Source organism: Syngnathus floridae, chromosome 8 (genome assembly GCF_059516105.1).
Source record: "Syngnathus floridae isolate MCC-2025c chromosome 8, RoL_Sflo_1.0, whole genome shotgun sequence".
NCBI lineage: Eukaryota > Metazoa > Chordata > Actinopteri > Syngnathiformes > Syngnathidae > Syngnathus > Syngnathus floridae.
In genome coordinates this window covers 15,087,533-15,108,458 of record NC_142420.1, presented here as the reverse complement: position 1 = coordinate 15,108,458, position 20,926 = coordinate 15,087,533, and the positions used below count along the sequence as shown (strand labels likewise).

General features: G+C 43.4%; 1 protein-coding gene and 1 long non-coding RNA gene across 11 annotated transcripts in view; one reads left to right on the top strand and one right to left on the bottom strand.

Annotated features, from left to right (window-relative positions):
• Positions 1–20,926, bottom strand: part of tmprss3a (transmembrane serine protease 3a) — a 181,316-nt gene that overhangs the window by 76,437 nt on the left and 83,953 nt on the right. The window lies entirely within an intron of this gene.
• Positions 1–20,926, top strand: part of LOC148394672 (uncharacterized) — a 128,601-nt gene that overhangs the window by 82,147 nt on the left and 25,528 nt on the right. For 4 of the 10 annotated variants that reach the window (XR_015859805.1, XR_015859811.1, XR_015859806.1 and 1 more), the window contains exons 2-6: positions 10,872–10,929; positions 11,413–11,448; positions 11,546–11,728; positions 11,973–12,041; positions 12,142–13,200. This is a non-coding gene — a long non-coding RNA (uncharacterized LOC148394672). Of the gene's footprint in view, positions 1–10; positions 1,260–1,297; positions 10,696–10,871; positions 10,930–11,412; positions 11,449–11,545; positions 11,729–11,972; positions 12,042–12,141; positions 13,201–20,926 lie in introns of those variants that run through there. The other 6 variants (XR_015859808.1, XR_015859803.1, XR_015859804.1 and 3 more) reach the window with 6 other exon arrangements.

The following is a 20,926-nucleotide window of genomic DNA, read 5'->3' as shown; positions in this document are numbered from 1 at the left end:
TCAGTGTGTTGCTATGATTGTGTTCGTTTTTGACACAAAGTGAGTATATATACGTTTTAGTGTCACTACGGTCTACCCCAGGGGTGGGCAAACTTTTTGACTTGCGGGCCGAATTGGGTTCTAAATTTTGACCGGGGGGCCGAACCAGGAGCAGATGAATGTAGTATTTTTGTGAAGTCATAGAAAAGATTGAGGTGTCAGAAGCTTGGGGATCGAGCTTGAGGAAAGGTTTGATTTCCGGTTTACACCTTGAGTTCGCGGAGGAGAAAGTCGTTGAAAAACGTGTTTACTTATCTCCTTTTCTTGGACTTTTATTTCCTCTCAAATGAGAAGTTCATTTGAAGTTGCTGCACGGATTTCTCAGAGCCGAGCTGATGTGAAAGTAACTGAAGCTGACGGATCGTAGCGCGACGCCAGATCCGCAGCCGCCACTGGGAATCCTCCCGGCGCAATTGGACTCGCGGTCGCATTAGTGTCCCACTCCAACATCGCCGAATTCGCTGCCGTTGCCGGACCTCGATTCAACAACGCTGGACCCGTGGTCGGTGCCGCACTTCGTCCCAGCAATGCTGGACCTGTGACCGTCGGCGGACTGCGTGCCAGTAACGCCGGACCTGCGGTCTACACCGGACCTCCAGGAGGCTAACACCATCAGCCCCAGGAGGAGAGCTACCATCTGGCCCAGTGTGCTAGCACAACCAGCCCCTGGAAGAGAGCTAAATCAGGCTCAGTAAGCTAGTACCACCAACCCCAAGAGGACAGCCACCACCAGGCTCAGCAGACTACCATTACCAGGCTCAGGAGGATAGCCACCACTAGCCCCAGTGAGTTGGCACCACCAGCCGTCCTAGGAGGTCATCTGACACCGGGTTGAGTGGGATAGCATCTCCAGCCCCAGGAGGAAAGCGACCATCAGGTATAGGTTGATAGTCAGGATGGCCATGAAATTGCTCCAGAAGGACATGGAGGAGCTGAAGCTATCAATGGAAGCGATGTCTTCAACTCTTGAAACCATAATGAAGCAACAGGCCATTATTACAGAGCTCATGGGAGAGGTGAAGCAGCTCAAACAATTAAATACTGAACAAAATAAGAAAATTGTCAGCCTGGAAAATAGATTAGACAACTTGGAGCAGTATTCCAGAATGAGCGATGTCATCATCACAGGTTTAAAGATTAAACCACGAAGCTACCAGCAGGCTGTGAAAGCCCTTGCTTCAGAGGACTATCCTGAACATGAGGAGACAACCCAGGAGCAGGTAAAATCTTTCCTCCACAGCAAAGACATCGTCATTGACACTATCAATATTGAGGCATGCCACACTCTGCCAACGAGGAGTCTAGATAGCAAGATACCACCTATAATTGTCTGTTTTACAAATAGGAAAAGTAAGATAAATCTACTGAAACAAGGTAGGAAACTAAAATGCACGAACGTATACATGAATGAACACCTCACCAAGAAAAATGGTGAAATAGCTAAAAAAGCAAGAGCTCTTAAGAAAAACGGTAAAATACAGTCCACTTGGACTGCAGGTTGTAAGGTAGTCATCAAACCTGTTGGAGCAGCAGAGAGTTCTCATGGTTTCTGCATTAGTGCCATAGAGCAAATTAAGCGGTATGAAGGAGATCAGTAACCTGTACATCATTACGTAGAACCTCAAGTTGTGATACTTTTAGATCATGGAAGGTAAAAAAACCTGGCGAAATTATCAACCTCTTATGAACAGTACTGACAAATGCCTTTCCTTTCCAACTGGTCTGTTTAACAAACAAGCACTGATAGCTGAAAATGAAGAACTTGATTTGAAAACATTTGATTACACTGATCATAAGGGATTTGATATAGAGAACAATATTGATCATGTGAATAACTTCTTTATCAACTACAATCAAACGAACTGTAAATACTATACTGTAGAGCAATTTAGCGAGAATGTAGCAACAAATAGGGCAATGTCAATTATACATTTTAATAGTAGGAGTTTGAAAGCAAACATCTCTAAGATCAAACAATGTTTAAAAGATATGAATAATCCGTTTATGAAAGCTGGTTAAAGGAAGATCAGTCTGAAAAGATTGACATAGAGGGGTATGAGAGTTATACATTAAATAGGATGGTAAAAAGATGCGTAGGGGTTGCTCTATTCATAGACAAAAACTATAAGTGTAAGATAGTAAGAAATATGTCTCAAGCAATAGATAATCTCATGGAATGTATTACTGTTGAAATAGAAAGGGAATCATCAAAAAACATTCTGGTAAACTGTGTATACAGATGTCCAGGTTCAAGCATTGAGGCATTTAGTGAACTATTATCAAGAATGTATGAAAGAAAAATCAATACGAAAATGGTCTATGTCTGTGGTGATTATAATATAGATCTACTGAACCCACTTCAGCTGACTCCAATAACAGAATTCATTAACTTAATGTACAGTATGAGTCTTTACCCTGCAATAACTCGTCCGACTAGAATCACATCTCACAGTGCCACTATAATTGATAATATATTTACAAATGTGATTGAAAAGAAAGTAAAAACTGGACTGATAATAAATGATTCAAGCGACCACCTGCCAGTGTTTGCGGTGAAGAACTGTACAAAGGAAAAAAAGGATGCTATAGCTTTTAAAATGTGTAGAATGAACTCTGGTAATTCAATTAACTCATTCAAAAATGATCTTCTAAAACAAGACTGGAAAAAGGTATATGTGGGTGATGTAAATGAAGCCTACAACACATTCATGGCCATTATATCTGAACTTTATGATAAAAACTGTCCTCTTGTAAGGAAAGCGATCAAACACAATTCAGTGGAAAAACCATGGCTGACAAAGGCACTTGCAAGAAAAAAAAACTGTTATACAAAGATTTCCTAAAGATAAGAACAAAAGAAGCTGAATTAAAATATAAGACCTATAAAAACAAATTGATCAAAATAATGAGAAACAATAAAAGGAACTACTATAGCAAGAAAGTGGAGGAAAACAAGAGTAACACAATAATAACATGGAAAGTGTTAAATGAAATTATTAAAAACAGAACTGGAAAGCCAGGATATCCTTCTTACTTTGTAAACAGTAACAATATAACTATAAATGAACTTGCAATGATTGTAGAGGAGTTTAATGATTACTATGTTGGTATTGGGCCTACTTTGGCGGAAGAAGTACCAAAAAGAGGGAGTACAAGTGACCTAATTAAGGATGTACCCATAGCCAAAAATATGGTTCTAAGGGGAACGGATCTTACGGAAATAATAGAAATTGTTAGAGGATTTAAAGGTAAAAAGTCAACTGATTGTAATGGGATAGATATGTCACTTGTTAAAAATATTATTGAAAGTGTGGTGAAACCCCTAACACATATTTGCAACCAATCCCTGACAAATGGTGTTTTTCCGAGTGAAATGAAAACAGCTAAATTTATTCCGATATATAAAGCTGGGGACAAACACATATTCTCAAATTACAGGCCAATATCTTTACTCCCACAATTCTCCAAAATACTAGAAAAAATATTTTATAAAAGACTTGATGATTTCATCACAAAACAAAATATTCTGTGTGACCAACAGTATGGATTTCAGAAAAATAGAACCAACACAATGGCTTTGTTAGATTTCGTAGCTGAAATAACAACAGCTATTGAAAATAAACGATATGCTGTAGGTGTCTTCTTGGATCTTAAGAAAGCTTTTGATACTGTAAATTATGAAATACTGTTAACAAAACTTGAGAGATATGGCATACAAGGTATGCCACTCACTTGATTAAACAGTTATTTATCAAACAGGAATCAATATGTGCAATTAATGGACTTCAAATCAAAACTAAAGCAGGTAAAGTGTGGGGTTCCTCAGGGCTCAATATTAGGCCCCTTGTTATTTATTTTGTACGTTAATGATATGTGCAAGGTCTCCAGGTTACTCAAGGCCGTAGTTTTTGCAGATGACACGAATCTGCTCTGTAGTGGGGATGACCTGGACCAACTACTGGATACTGTGGGTATTGAAATGAAAAAATTACAGAGTTGGTTTGACACAAATAAACTTACATTGAATTTAAGTAAAACAAGGTATATTATATTTGGAAACCGTCCGACAAACACAGACAAAATTCTTACAATAAATAATATAGAAATAGAAAGAGTGAATGAAGTCAAATTTCTTGGAGTGCTAATAGATAAAAAATTAAGTTGGAAACCACATATAATGTATATCAAATCAAAGATCTCAAAATCACTGGCAGTATTGTATAAAGTAAAAGATCTTATAAACCAAACATCATTATATTCCTTGTACTGCTCCTTCATACTCCCATACATTATGTACCGTGTGGAGGTGTGGGGCAACACATACAAAACAAACACAGATCCAATCTACATTCTACAAAAAAAAGCAATACGACTTGTAAATAATGTTGATTACAGAGAACCATCTAACCCTCTTTTTGTAAAACTGAATGCACTGAAATACAATGATCTAGTCGATTTTAAAACCATCCAACTCATGTACAAAATAAAAAATAATCAATTACCAAACAGTATCCAGAGGTTGTTTGAGTGGAGGGAAAGTACCTATTATTTAAGAGGAACACTTACCGTATTTGCCGGTGTATAAGTCGACTCGGTGTATAAGTCGACCCCCTAAAATTCGACGGAAATTTACGATTTTATGATATATCCTTTGTATAAGTCGAGCTCAATTGTTGCATTATATTAAACTTCAAAATTCCTTCAGAAATATGCGAAATTTATTGACGAAATGTGTTCAAATTCCGGGAGGCCGGGCGCATGCGTAGTGGCCGGAAATAGCTCCAGCCGAGCGGATCGGCTGTTTATAAGCACCGCAGAGGAGATTGCGGAGCCTCATTCGACTTCCAGCGGCCGGCGAGCTCGCGCACGCTGCCCGGCACCACCGGGAGGCCGGAAATAGCTCCAAGCGGATCGGCACTTTATAAGCACCGCGGAGGAGATCGCGGAGCCTCATTCGACTTCCAGCGGCCAGCGCACTCGCGCACGCCGCCCGGCACCACCGGGAGGCCGTTCACACGCGCCAAGTGGCCGGAAATAGCTTCCGCCGAGCGGATTGGCTCTTTATAAGCACCGCGGAGGAGATCGCAGAGCCTCATTCGACTTCCAGCAGCCGGCGAGCTCGCGCACGCACGCGCCGGGTGGCCGAAAATAGCTCCGGCCGGCGGATCGGCACTTTATAAGCACCGCGGATGAAATCGCGGAGCCTCATTCGACTTCCAGCGTACGCCGCCCGGTTCAAATTTTCTAAGTGCCAACGGCTCTTGCGCCATAAAGAGTCCGCCTCGGCTGGTTCCCCATGTCGGCCAGAACAAGTGAAAATTCGGCCTCTTCCCCTGGAAGTCTGGCCAAGTTTGGCAAATATTTTCTCAGTGCCAACAACTCAACCGCCGTAAAGTGTCCGCCTCGGCTGGTTCCCCGTGTCGGCCACCACAAGTGAAAATTCGGCCTCTTCCCCTGGAAGTCCGGCCAAGTTTGGCGAATATTTTCTAAGTGCCAACGACTCAACCGCCGTAAAGTGTCCGCCTCGGCTGGTTCCTCCGGTCGGCCAGAACAAGTGAAAATTCGGCCTCTTCCCCTGGAAGTCTGGCCAAGTTTGGCGAATATTTTCTAAGTGCCAACGACATTCATTTAGACATGGCGATTGAATGTTTACGTACCGGTAATTATTGTCGTTGTTTGACGCGCGATGACTCGCACATTCGCTCAATACCCAGTACTTCCCCCTAGCAGTCATCGTCGCTGTCTGGCTTTCGATGTCCGTTATTGAGGTGAGAATATTTGAAATTGTTGCTGAGGATGCGTGTTAATGCGACGAACGCTTTATAATGATTCAGTTTCGCGCTGTTTGATGAGCCTGACGGACGCACACCCACGCACAATGAGATGCATGAGAAACGGCCTTAGTTACCATCACATTTGAAGCGATGAATACGAAGTTAAATTTTATGACTCGGTGTATAAGTGGAGGTCGATTTTTTTCGGTCGATTTTGGATCGAAAAAGGTCGACCAATACACCGGCAAATACGGTATGTTTAAAACAGATTTAGTGAGAACAACTTTAAAGTTGCATTGTATAAAAGCTAAAGGTGTGGAATTATGGAACACCAGCAGTGACGAACTAAAGAATTGTAGTACTTTACCTCAGTTTAAAAAAATGTATAAAGGCAAAATACTGATGGGATACCGTAACATGCTGTGAGGTGTTTAAACTGCTTTTGTATTTATCTAAAGGAGGTGTATGTATGTATAAGTGTGTGTATGTATAATATATATATATATATATGTGTGTGTATATGTATATACCGTATTTTCGGGCTATAAGTCGCTCCGGAGTATAAGTCGCACCAGCCATAAAATGCCCCAAAAAGTGAAAAAAAAACATATACAAGTCGCTCCGGAGTATAAGTCGCATTTTGGGGGCAATTTATTCGACAAAATCCCACACCAAAAACAGTCATGAACGAGCAACAACAGGCTAAACGATAGCAACAACAGGCTAAATGATAGGTATGCTAACGTGACAAACACAAACAAAGAGCTGAGAACGGGCCTGACGTAACATATAGAGTGATTAAGGACAACTATTACATGAATAACATGTTTATAAAACCATCGGTGTCACTCCAATTCATTAAATAGCAACAACAGGCTAAACGATAGGTATGCTAACATGACAAACTCAAACAAAGAGCTGAGAACGGGCCTGACGTAACATATAGAGTGATTAAGGACAACTATTACATGAATAACATGTTTATAAAACCATCGGTGTCACTCCAATTCATTAAATATCAACAACAGGCTAAACGATAGGTATGCTAACGTGACAAACACAAACAAGGAGCTGAGAACGGGCCTGACGTAACATATAGAGTGATTAAGGACAACTATTACATGAATAACATGTTTATAAAACCATCGGTGTCACTCCAATTCATTAAATCCATCGATCGTTCTTTGTCAACAATGGGTGCGCACGGCTGAGGGCGCTTGCACTTCAAAATATTCCACAGGCTCATATAACGATAGATAAACTAACTTCAAATAACTACAATACAAGCCAATAATATTATCAAACCATCCGTGCACTTTAATTCCATTAAATCCATCGATCAAATTCCTCGTCCTTTGTCAACATCGCCGCGCGTGCGCCCTGACGTCAGCCTCGTCTTTATTCCACAGATCTACTATATAACTATATTGTAGCGTTAACAAAGTACAAGGATAGACGTGGGTTTGGTAAACGTCTCTTTATTAAACAAAACAAACTTCCAAGCGTGTGGCGGCGTGGACTTCCAGACAGACCGGGTGTGCGTAATGGCCATGTCCGAGCCCCGCGCACCGTTCGCGGACAGCCACTCGGCCGAGCGCCGGCCCCCGACTCAGTAGAGTAGGACCGGGCGTGCGTAAAAGCCATAATAGTTTATTAACCTTCTATGTCACTCCAAATCCTTAATTCCTTCAAACTCTTTGTCCTCCGTGTCACTTGGAAATGATCACCGCTAATGATGCCGGTAGTCCTTATGTGGGCACGTTTGTATGTAAACAACCGCCGCGCCGCGCTACTGACGTCACTTGAAATAGTAATCCATTGGTACATCACGGTTCTCCAAACTTTCTTTCTGCTGCTCGATTACTGTTTTCAGCTGCATATTTTACAACTTGAAGTTTGTAACCTGCAAAATATGAGTTTCTTTTTGGTGCCATTTTTCTTAAGCCCACCCAGTTGATGAGTCACGGCCAACGGTGAAATTTAGAGCGCCCTCATCCAGTTTCGTCTGAAGATATAATTTTTTTGGGTTGTTTTATCAAAGTCGAAGTCTGCTTTATCGTCGATTTCTTTTTTTTTTTTATATATACTAAGACACACAAAGAGATTGAAATTACGTTTCCACTATCCCTCGGTGAGATAGTACACATATGCATACAAGCAACACAAAAAAAAACCAAGAAGGCATAAAAAATGAATAAATAAGAGTGTTGAATAAATGATAAATAAACAAATAATAATAAATAATAATAATATAAGAGGAGCAAAAATGGAGCAAGTGTACATACAGCAGACAGTGGACTTGGATATGGTGCTTTAAAGTGTTAATTGCTTTATTTGATGTTTTCTCTATTTTTTATGTTTTGAATATGTTCAAGATAAAGACATAAAAGCATGTGAAGTGATCAACTATACTAAAAATAACATGGGAAGTGGTCAACTATACTTGTAAGTGATATCCTAATGATCAAGTAAAAATTTGTGAAAAAAAACATATATAAGTCGCTCCTGAGTATAAGTCGCCCCCCCACCCAAACTATGAAAAAAAACGCGATTTATAGTCCGGAAATTACGGTATGTATATCTTTAATATATCTGAAAATGGACAAATCTTGACGGAATCAAGCAAACATGTGGTTACAAGGGGTGGAGCTAGATAAGCCTAGGCTTCCTTCTACTCCCTTTTGAACAAATAAGATTTTATGATAAACTGAAAATTTATAACGCAATGTCTTTTTTTTCTTTTCTTTCTTTTCTATTGTACTATGGAGTTATTATTTTCAGTATTTTTTACTTTCTTTTCTTGTATTTCTTTAAATGTTCGAAATAAACAAAACAAACAAATGACATGTAAAGGTCATTGCATAAAAGGTTGTAACTTTTAGTAGGTAGTAAAGCATGGATATTCAAAAAAAGCTTTTGAAAACAAATGCATTTATTAACAGCATTAAAAAATATTTCACCAAAAAACTACTATCAGTGATTCTCAGTAAATACGACACTGTTATTATGAATAATAGTTTCCATCACTTCAGCACCTGCAGGTCAGATTTATGAAATATGTTTATCTAATGAGGCGAAATCACATCAAACGGCAAACATTCTGACCAAATACATCATCTTGAAGAATCAGTGAAAGAATACATCTAAATAAAGTAACAAAGAAATCAATAGTATTTATTGTTGGTCTCCCTTTTTTGCTAGGGCATCATGGTCTGGAGTAAAATTTGTTGTGGTAATTCTTAGGATAGAGCCGAGGTGTCCGTCCATTAACCTAGATCTGTGACGGGCTTTGTTGACGTTCATGTGGCTGAGCGTCTGCTCACACACGTAGGTCGAGCCAAATGGTCCACTCTTTTTTTAAACACTCGGCACTCAGTGTCCACCTTTATTTTCCTCGGGCCACTCATTTTAATGGAAGGATTCCAGGGGAAGGTTTGTGGGTGGCATTAGCGTAAAACCTTATCTGAAAGCTCAGTGCGCGAATTACGAGAATGCTGATGTCAAAGTCAAAGTCAAAGTCAGCTTTATTGTCAATTTCTCCACATGCCAAAGACACACAAAGAAACCGAAATTTCGTTCCCCCCTATCCCACGGTGACAAGACATGGCTCACAACAGACAAACAAGTACAACAAAAGCGTGCTGAATAAATAATGAATAAATAACACAACAATAAATAAATAAATAAGAGGAGCAGAAAAAAAAGGAGCAAGTGCGCGTACAGCAGACATTCCCGAAAATAGCGCAACAGTGCCGCACGCTACGCAGAAGGGGGTAGCGAGTTCAGGGCCCTAACAGCCTGGAGAAAGAAGCTGTTGGCGAGTCTGGTGGTGCGGGAGCGCAGGCTCCTGTACCTCTTCCCAGAGGGCAGAAGGTCAAACAAAGAGTGAGCCGGATGACTCACATCTCTGGCAATCGAGGTTGCCTTGCGGGCGAGATGGGAGGTGTAAACGTCCTTCAGGGAGGGGAGCGAAGCACCAATAATCTTACTAGCCGTATTCACTATGCGCTGCAGGGCCTTCAAGTTCTGTTCAGTGCAGTTACCACCCCAGACAGCGATGCAATTGGTGAGGACGCTCTCAATGTCACAGCCCACACTCGAAATTTGGCACTGATGGAAATAGAGCGCGGAATGTGCCAGGTCCGTACTACTTAGTACGTACATGCACTTGTGAGTGCGCACCGAGCTTTCTGACACGGCTTCCGGGAGTAAATACGCGGGCGGACGCTTCCCCATCTATTGGGGAAACATAGTAATGACCCAAAAAATTAATAATAATTTATTCAGGTTTGGCGGGCTGGATAACAGGCCCCGTGGGGTGGATGTGGCCTGCGGGCCGTAGTTTGCCCATGTCTGGGCTCTACGGGTAGACTCTACCCTGTCAGCCATAGACGTCTATTAGACGTCTGGTCTCGTACAGACCTAATTGAGATGTCTAAAATTGGTTTCAGTATAGACCTAAAATAGAAGTTTAAATTAAAAACATTAAATATGATCATATTTCAAAACTTTAAAGTCTGAACCAGCTGTAAGTTGTATAAATAATGTCCAGAAGTTGTTTGGATTTGTGTTTAACAAGCTTATTGATCCGTACATGTGAATTGGTTATTTCTGTAACCTGATATAGACATCTAATTTAAGTAATTTTATAGACGTCTAAATTACGTCTATATATAGACCTAAAATAGACGTCTATATTAGGTCTATCTGTAGACCTAATTTAGACGTCTATACACACACATCGCAGGTTACAAAAAAGTTACAAGACCATTCTCTTCGAATGAGCTTTGAGATGATGGCATGGCAAAGATGTAATTTCCCTTTTTTACCCATGTAGTGATTTGTGACTTCAGACTTAGCTCAAGGAGTGGCACTTAAAAAAGTAGGTGTTTATCTTCTGACGTCATTAAAATGTGCATCTAACTTTGTTTTGCGCTCAACAGGCCTCTTAGGAAAATCTCTTCAAAAGTTAAAATTGTGATGTGTCATGTTACATTAACAGCTGTTAATGGGTGAATTGTCAAATCAGACATCTTTTTCCCTTTCCCTCTTTTTCAGATTCCAAGCCTGGAGGTAAGAGCAGCATCTGTATTAAAAACCGACCGGACTCCACAAGGTACAGATTGATTTTTGATTTATTCTTGATTGGAGAAGTAATCACAACTGCCTCACGTTATCTTTGGAAATTAATGTTATTGGTGGTTTGAATATACTTAGTACTATGTATGCTTAGCTGCTGTCACGCACATGTAAAAAGTGTACGTTGTAATTGCAATCTTCAATATGGAACTTGCATTTATGACATGTCATTGCCTTGACTTTCACACTCCGGAAACCATGGCGGATGTCAAAGTGCAAAATAAAACCCAGGTTTACCCGGTACATTTTCATCATTCGGATAACAACTTGAAGAACAAGCAATTTTTTCTGTACTACTTTAAAATAACGTGACTGGATATGTACAACTGCCAAATTAATTTGTACCACATTCAAAGGCACAGACAGAATGCCACCATTTTTTTTCAAACAGGGCAAAGTTTATCATTGGAAAATGGTTCATTTGAATCTTGCAGCTAACATTTGCTTCATTCTTCAACAGCTAGGAAGTGAGTGTGAAACGCCATGACAGGGAAAAGTACGTAAGAGTTTTTTTTGTAGGCAGTCATTTAAAAAGAGGTCATAGCTGCAGTAATTTAAGTGAGTATTTTATTTCTATTTCTCTTTATTCTCAGAGTTTCTGAAGGTCATCGTGGAGCCCCTTCTGGCAATCCCTGGGCCTCAACTCTCGTTCAGAATGTGACGCGGAGAGTGGACGGTGCCCATGACCGATCTGGAGACCTTTGACATGATGTCCAAGGAAAGAAATGACAAACAGGATGCAAGACTGAATGACAGAATGATTAAGCTTAGAATTGGTTAGTCAAAATTTCGGATGCCCCCCCCCCCATAACCCCCCCCCCCCCACCACCACCCCCTCACTCTTGATAGCTTACAAATGGAACCTGTAGGGTTCTGTTTGGTTTAATTGCTGTACTGTCAAAGTTACTGACTTTTCATTTACTTTTTTGGTTGATTTACAAGAAAAGAAGTTCTCAATTCAGGTTTGTCTATGATTAATTCCACTCTTCTGAGACACTGTTAATAATTCCTTGTATACAGATTGCAAAGCAGTTTTGTGTTAGGAAGCCGCTGATATGAAGACCTGCATGTTTCCAAGACCATGGACAGGTATGATTAGTTTGACATCTGTACTGTAGATTAAAAAAAGACAACAGTGAAGGCTTACGATGTGGTGGGTGCGCTCAATGTTGACATTTTTTTGTTGTAGACTCTACACAAATGACAATGACAACGTTCAATATGCCTCTACGCAAATGACAATGACAACGTTCAATATGCTTGCTCGTGTGACTCGTGCAGAGGACCCTCAGGAAGACTGCTCTGATAGCGCTGGTAAATAAATAAAAAAAAAAGTCTGCTCGTTCCTGTGCGATTGCTTCATGTTCGAAATGTGCGACTGACATGAGATGCATCAAGGAAAAACTATTTTACAGGTAGTCGGTTTTTTTCCCCTATATTCATATTTCCTTTACAGAGTAATCCCAAGGTCTACAATGGGTGGTGCCTGATGTACATCGACTTCAGCTTAGTAGAAGCTGTTGGCGACACGCACAGAGGCCACAGACAATGAAACAAGGACCGCAATGGCTTTAAAATTAAAACGGGCTCCAGCACTGAGTAGCAAAGGGGGCTATCAAAAGCCCACAAGAGAGGGATGTTTATATTGTTGTGTTTCACCGAGCTGGTTGTTTTGTTTGATATGTCCTACATAAAATATGTAACATAGTAGTTTTTTTTTCTATTAAATAGCCCCCATTTTTTTAATACTTAAAGGGAAATGTGCTTTCGGGAGTTTGCAAACATATTTTTTAAGGTTGTGTTAAACTTATAATCATATTAATATCTAGTATTGGAGTGCTCGTGTGGATTGGTGGGTGGCGAAGAATGTGCAGGCAAACTGCATGAACTTGTTTTCTTCGAAGTGTTGTGGAATAGGCCCAGATAGGGAGTACCGGACGAGAACACCTCAAGGTCGGTGAGAAACGAGAACAACAGCACGTCTATGTGGCCGGGCTTCGCGGGGAAAACCCAACCGCCTGACCTCAGCAACACCTGGACGGGGAGGAGATGGCCATCGACCAATCATCTCACAATATTTTGCATGCTTTAATATTCATATTGTGTTTCTTCAAAACTGGGCAACCCGGAAGAATGTGTCGTCTTTTGGTGGTCACAAAAACGCACAAGTTTTAGTGTGAGGGACCCGGGACCCAGGCCTGTATTAGTGCGCTTTGTCAGGAATAAACAATTGGTAAATTTGGTCTGATTGATCTACTGGTCTTCTCTTTGACAGAACGAACTCGCAAAATTGTTAGGTGCGCCAGTGTGTGGATTAGGACATAGCAATTTATGTGTTAAGTGTTGATCGCAATTTGGAGTCAGATCAATAACTAAAATCCGTAACCTAACATACTGAATGTATATTTTTACATTTTTAAACATATGATTTAAAAACATTGCACATTTATATTTGTTATTATTGGATAATGTTTGAAAAAATGTTTTTATTTAGGTTAAATTATCGTTTTGGTTCATTTTAACATCAAAAGTTGTATTTTTATCTGCAGCTAACATAAGTATGACTGTTACTGAAACATAGGATCACAGGTTAAATGTATTGAAGAGAACCTCAGTGTAGAATAGACATTTGGATGTTCAAATGATCACTAGCTATTAGCGAAATTAGCGCTAATCGCGCTAATAGCTACTAGCCATCATTCAAACGTCTACTTAATAAACGTCTAAAAAAAACTTTCACATATCCCGTCTATCTAAAACACGTCTAAAAGACGTCTAATAGACGTCTGCAGTAGATATAGCATAGACGTCGTCTGTGGCAGACGTCTATTAAACGTCTAATAGGCGTCTATTAGACGTCTATGCTATAGACGTCTATGGCATAGAAGTCTATATTTGTTACACTTTTAGACCATTTTTAGACGTGTTTTAGCCTAGACGTCTGGTTAGGCATAAAGACGTCTATTAGACGTCAACATGCTCGCAGGGTACTGTTGTGCCGTTTGTCTAAACGCGGTTTGTTTCGTGTGTGCGCCGTTTGATTGATAGCTTCGGCACGCTCCTTTAAGTTTTCCTCGCATCGTACGAGTAGCCGTTACACAGCACCACGGCGACTAACGGTCGCCAGTAAATGTATTTTGTTGTCTCAATGACTTATGTTTGGTATGTCGCCGAGAGTATTTCATTTATGGTTGTTTAGTATAGTGGAACCGTTACGCGCAGTTATTTATGTAATGTGTGCCGTCTACTAGTGTTGTGTGACGTCAGAAGTTGAGCGTTGACTTACATCCTGTATTTCTGTCTGTTGCAGAACCCCCCCCCCCCCCCACACACACACACACACAAAACACACACACCCTTCACACGCTTCACACAAAAATCACACACACAAGAATCACATTCACACACCCAAACACTCACCCATGTACACTACACACACTTGCTCTCACATCCTTACGACCAAACATGTGCCTATACCCTTGACCAGCTCAGTGGCCTAGTGGTAGAGTGTCTGCCCTGAGACTGGAAGGTTGTGGGTTCAAACCCTGACCGGGTCATACCAAAGACTATAAAAATGGGACCCATTTCCTCCCTGCTTAGCACTCAGCATCAAAGGTTGGAATTGGGAGTCAGATGATTCCTGAGCGTGGCACCGCTGCTGCTCACTGCTCCCCTCTCCCCCAGGGGATGGATCAAAATCACACGGGGATGGGTTAAATGCAGAGGACAAATTTCACCACACCCAGATTTGTGTGTGACGATCATTGGGACTTTAACTTTTAACTTTTGCCTGTATGCCCCGATGAGCCTCAGTGCCTGTTACTTTTTTGCCAATAATTCAGTAAAGCAATCAAAACTGAACCACGTCTTCCCTCCTATGTTCGGACCGACACCCGGGGGCGAAAAGAGCATAACCATCCGAGCCAACCCCCTATACAGTCCTCAGGCTCCCTATCAGAAACAATAGGTTTATTTACATTTCAAACACCAGAAGCCATTCATTTACACATGTGATTGCACTTTAGTTTACATATTGAAATTATAGATATTAAGATGTGATGGACAGTTTTTGCATGATTTGAATGAGGCAAAATAACATGCTTTTTCTCTCGAACATAGTATTGTTATAATCATTTGTTTCAGATGTACTGCAATTATTTTCTGTATAAAAATTAAATTTGGTGTTCAAAAAGTCTTTTTTCAAACTTAAGTCTTGAAAAAGAGGGGGTCGTCTTATAATCAGGGTCGTCTTATATTCGGGCCAATACGGTATATGATTCCGCTTGGGGACATTGTACGTGAATATAACATTATTTGTTATTGTTATGCGGATGACACCCAATTATATATGCCGTTAGCAATGACAAATCCGCGGCATTGTTGTAGTCTTGAGACATGTCTTGCTGAGATTAAACAATGGATATCTCAATTTCCATCGTCTTAATCCAGATGAAACCGAGATGTTGATATTTGGTCCTGTTCGTTATCACCACCTATTTAAGGAAACCACTGTAAATCTGGGCAAATGTATCACCCGAAGTGATACTCTAACCCATCCATCCATCCATCCATCCATCCATCCATCCATCCATCCATCCATCCATCCATCCATCCATCCATCCATCTTCTTCCGCTTATCCGGGGTCGGGTCGCGGGGGCAGCAGCTTCAGGAGGGACTCCCAGACTTCCCTCTCCCCAGCCACTTCATCCAGCTCATCCCGGGGGATCCCAAGGCGTTCCCAGGCGAGCTGAGAGACATAGTCTCTCCAGTGCGTCCTGGGTCGTCCCCAGGGTCTCCTACCGGTGGGACATGGCCGGAACACTTCCCCGGGGAGGTGTCCAGGAGGCATCCTGATGAGATACCCGAGCCACCTCATCTGGCTCCTCTCAACGTGGAGGAGTAGCGACTCTACTCCGAGTCTCTCTCGGATGACCGAGCTTCTCACCGTATCTCTGAGGGAGAGCCCGGACATCCTGCGGAGAAAACTCATTTCGGCCGCTTGTATCCGGGATCTCCTTCTTTCGGTCACGACCCATAGCTCGTGACCATAGGTGAGGGTAGGAGCGTAAATTGAACGGTAAATCGAGAGCTTTGCCTTTTGTCTCAGCTCTCTCTTTACCACGACGGACCGGTACAGAGTCCGCATTACTGCCGACGCTGCACCGATCCACCTGTTGATCTCACGCTCCATCCTCCCCTCACTCGTGAACAAGACCCCAAGATACTTAAACTCCTCCACTTGGGGCAGGATCTCATCCCCGATCCGGAAAGGGCATTCCACCCTTTTCCGATCGAGGACCATGGACTCGGATTTGGAGGTGCTGACCCTCATTCCGACCGCTTCACACTCAGCTGCAAAGCGCTCCAGTGAGAGCTGGAGATCACGGCCTGAAGAAGCCAACAGCACCACGTCATCTGCAAAAAGCGGAGACGCAATGCTGAGGTCCCCAAACCGGACCCCCTCAACGCCTCGGCTGCGCCTAGAAATTCTGTCCATAAAAATTATGAACAGAATCGGTGACAAAGGGCAGCCTTGGCTGGGTCCAACCCTCACTGGGAACGAATTCGACTTACTGCCGGAAATCCGGACCAAACTCTGGCATCGGTGATACAGGGACCGAACCGCCCTTATCAGTTGCCTCGGCACCCCCGTACTCCCGAAGAACCCTCCACAGAACCTCCCGAGGGACACAGTCTAACGCTTTCTCCAAGTCCACAAAACACATGTGGACTGGTTGGGCGAACTCCCATGCACCCTCGAGGATCCTGCTGAGGGTGTAGAGCTGGTCCACTGTTCCACGACCAGGACGAAAGCCACACTGCTCCTCCTGAATCAGAGGTTCAACGTCCCGACGGACCCTACTCTCTAGCACCCCTGATTCGACCTTACCAGGGAGGCTGAGGAGTGTCATTCCCCTGTAATTGGAAAACACCCTCCGGTCCCCCTTTTTAAAGAAGGGAACCACCACCCCAGTCTGCCAATCCAGAGGTACTGTCCCCGATGTCCACGCAATGTTGTAGAGGCGTGTCAGCCATGACAGCCCCACAACATCCAGAGCCCTTAAGAACTCTGGGCGGATCTCATCCACCCCTGGGGCCTTGCCACCGAGGAGTTTATTAACTACCTCAGTGACTTCGACCCCAGAGATTGGAGAGTCTGCCTCAGAGTCCCCAGGCCCTGCTTCCACAATGGAAGGCGTGTAGGTGGAATTGAGGTTTTCGAAGTATTCTCCCCACCGACTCACGACGTCCTGAGTCGAGGTCAGCAGCACGCCATCCCCACTGTAAACAGAGTTGACGTTGCACTGCTTCCCCCTCCTGAGACGCCGGATGGTGGACCAGAATTTCCTCGAAGCCGTCTGGAAGTCATTCTCCATGGCCTCGCCAAACTCCTCCCACGCCTGGGTTTTTGCCTCAGCAACCGCCGAAGCCGCGTTCCGCTTGGTACCTGTCACCTGCCTCCGGAGTCCCGCAGGCCAAAACGGCCCGATAGGACTCCTTCTTCAGCTTGACGGCATCCCTTACCGCCGGTGTCCACCAGCGGGTTCGGGGATTGCCGCCACGACAGGCACCAACGACCTTACGGCCACAGCTCCGGTCGGCCGCCTCAACAATGGAGGCGCGGAACATGGTCCACTTGGACTCAATGTCCTCCGCCTCCCCCGGGACGTGGGAGAAGCTCTGCCAGAGGTGGGAGTTGAAGCTCTTCCTGACAGGGGATTCTGCCAGACGTTCCCAGCAGACCCTCACAGAGCGTTTGGGTCTGCCAGGTCGAACCGGCATCTTCTCCCACCATCGGAGCCAACCCACCACCAGGTGGTGGTCAGTTGACAGCTCCGCCCCTCTCTTCACCCAAGTGTCCAAAACATGTGGCCGGAAATCCGAAGACACGACTACAAAGTCGATCATCGAACTGCGGCCTAGGGTGTCGTGGTGCCAAGTGCACACATGGACACCCTTATGTTTGAACATGGTGTTCATTATTGAAAATCCGTGTTGAGCACAGAAGTCCAATAATAGAACACCGCTCGGGAATAGATCGGGGGGGCCGTTCCTCTCAATCACGCCCTTCCGGGTCTCACTGTCATTGCCCACCTGAGCATTGAAGTCACCCAGTAGAACGGTGGAGTCCCCAGAAGGAGCGCTCTCCAGCACTTCCTCCAGGGACTCCAAGAAGGGTGGGTACTCTGAGCTGCCGTTTTGTGCATAGATACTAACAACAGTCAGGACCCGTCCCCCCACCCGAAGGCGGAGGGAGGCTACCCTCTCGTTCACCGGGGTGAACCCCAATGTGCAGGCGCCCAGCCCGGGGGCAATAAGTATACCCACACCTGCTCGACGCCTCTCACCGTGGGCAACTCCAGAGTGGAAGAGAGTCCAGCCCCTCTCGAGAGGGCTTGTGCCGGAACCCAAACTGTGTGTGGAGGCAAGACTATGTCTAGTCGGAACTTTTTTGCCTCGTACACTAGTTCGGGCTCATTTCCAGCCAGAGAGGTGACATTCCATGTCCCAAGAGCCAGCTTCTGCAGCCGGGGATCAGACCGCCAAGGTCCCTGCCTTTGGCCGCCGCCCAGCTTACACTGCACCCGACCGCTTTAGCCCCTCCTACAGGTGGTGAGCCCATGGGAAGGGGGACCCACGTTTCTATTTCGGGCTGTGCCCGGCCGGGCCCCATGGGTGAAGGCCCGGCCACCAGACGCTCGCCTTCGAGCCCCACCTCCAGGCCTGGCTCCAGAGGGGGGCCCCGGTGACCCCCGTCCGGGCGATGGAAAACGCAATCCATTCATGTTATTCATCATAAGGAGCTTGTGAGCCGTGCTTTGTCTGGCCCCTCACCTAGGACCCGTTTGCCATGGGAGACCCTACCAGGGGCATGAAGCCCCAGACAACATGGCTCCTAGGATCATAGGGGGCCGCAAACCCCTCCACCACGATAAGGTGACGACTCACGGAGGTACTCTAACCCAGACTGGGCAAATTACGGCCCGCGGGCCACATCCGGCCCTTTGTGCGTCCCTTTCCGGCCCGCATGAGGCCAATCGTAATTTTAAAAAAAATAAAAAATTGTGTCATGCGTACAATACAACTGTTTCACTTTTATTTTGAAAGACATCGCACTTCCGTGTAGCGTACGTGTATGTGAGCTGTGCGTGAAAGTGAACAGTGCGAAGTAATGCTGCCCGAGAAATGTGTGCTGACCCTCAGAAAAGAAAAGTTGACAAGGAGCGCCGTGTTTTCAACAAGACATGGACTGCCAGGTATTTCTTTACAGAAATGAAAGGTAAAGCCGATTTGTGGTACACAGGTCGCTGTGTTTAAAGAATATAATTTGAGTCGCCACTACACGACCAAGCATGAGAAAAAATACATCCGTCTGATAAACAGGGCGCATCAGAGGCTGATGCATTGCTAGCAAAACTGCAAGCCCAACAAGGACTTTTTATCAAACTTCACACCCAGAGATGGAGCGGCTTTGTCATTTGAGGAAAAGTTAAAGAAGTTAAGAATAAATTGTACTGATTAATTATTGTTTTTTTATTTCACCTATACACCACAATTTCACATAGCTTAATATAAATATTAACAGAATAATTGTATTCTTCTAATTACCAGTACCAACTATTTAAAATAAATAATTTAGTGTGTTTTACAATGGAAGAAAATTGAGCAGGTTTAAGTTATCGTAGGTGTTGCCCTCTGACACAACTCAGGTTTTTCATGTGGCCCCTTGTAAAAATTAATTGCCCACCCCTGCTCTAACCAATCTCGGTGTTATATTTGACCAAACTTTCTCCTTTCAAAAACACATTAAGAACTGAAGAGAGAGCAACAGCAATGTGTACATATTCTGTTAGGTTAGACAATCTCATGTACGTTTTAATGTTCATATGTGTGCAATTATTTTCATTAGTTTATATAAACATAACTGCTCAAGCAGAACACAAATACAACACACAGAACTGTATAAACACACACACATAGACACACACACACACGCACACACACAGGGGGGTGACACCCCCACACTCACAGAGACCAAATGGTCATGTGATATTTTCCCACCTTTTCCAGACAGTATAAAACAAGCTGACCTGGAGAAAGAAGTTGTTGTTTCATGTGCCGCCGTGCCATGTGTACTGACAACCCAAGATCTTGCCAATAAAGAACCAACTCTTTACTCCATATCTTTGTTTTTCCTGGCTCAACAACGGATATTGTTAGAGTTGTGCTCACTCCATCTTATTTTGCAAGAACCACACGAGAGACAAGTAAGTCCTTTTAAGCACCTGAGGGTGGAGAGTCCATTCGTCGCTGTGTGGACAGCGATGATCGAATGAAGTCTGACTCAGGCCTCTTGCAGGAGCATTTTTATTGAGAGAAACAGAGTGGGGGTTGAGAGTGGGGGTGACAGTGGACAGGATGGGGTTGAAGCCCCTGGCCTGCTGATCAAAGCATAGCAGGGGGTCTTTTACGATGTTCTGTAAACAAAACAACTTTGATTGCTTCCTCTGCAGCTAGTCAATTAGTTCAAAAGATCTTAGTACTTTGTTCTACTACTTTTGTTAAGACAGGACAAGCTAGTAATTATTAATTAATTATTACACGTTATATTCCAACATAATCATAGGATCAATCTAATCTATCAACCCCTAACACATCCCTCCTGTTTATCATATGATTATGTCAACCCTGATCAATCAAACACAATTAAGAAAACAGAATGACAGCAATAATTTCTAGTGAAGATGAGGTGTTTCCTCAATACTCCAGCCCAAATTTATTGTTAAAACCCTGCGGCCAGTTAATTGCAGGAAAAGCCTCACACGGTCCCTCTGCCTTAGGCGACCAGCATGTTATCAATAAAAAATAATTTATAATAAATTTTATAATTTATAAAATTTTAAATAAAATGGCTGGCCCAGTTTGTTCCTTTTGATGACTTTGATGTAGACCCAGTCTCCTGGCCTGATGG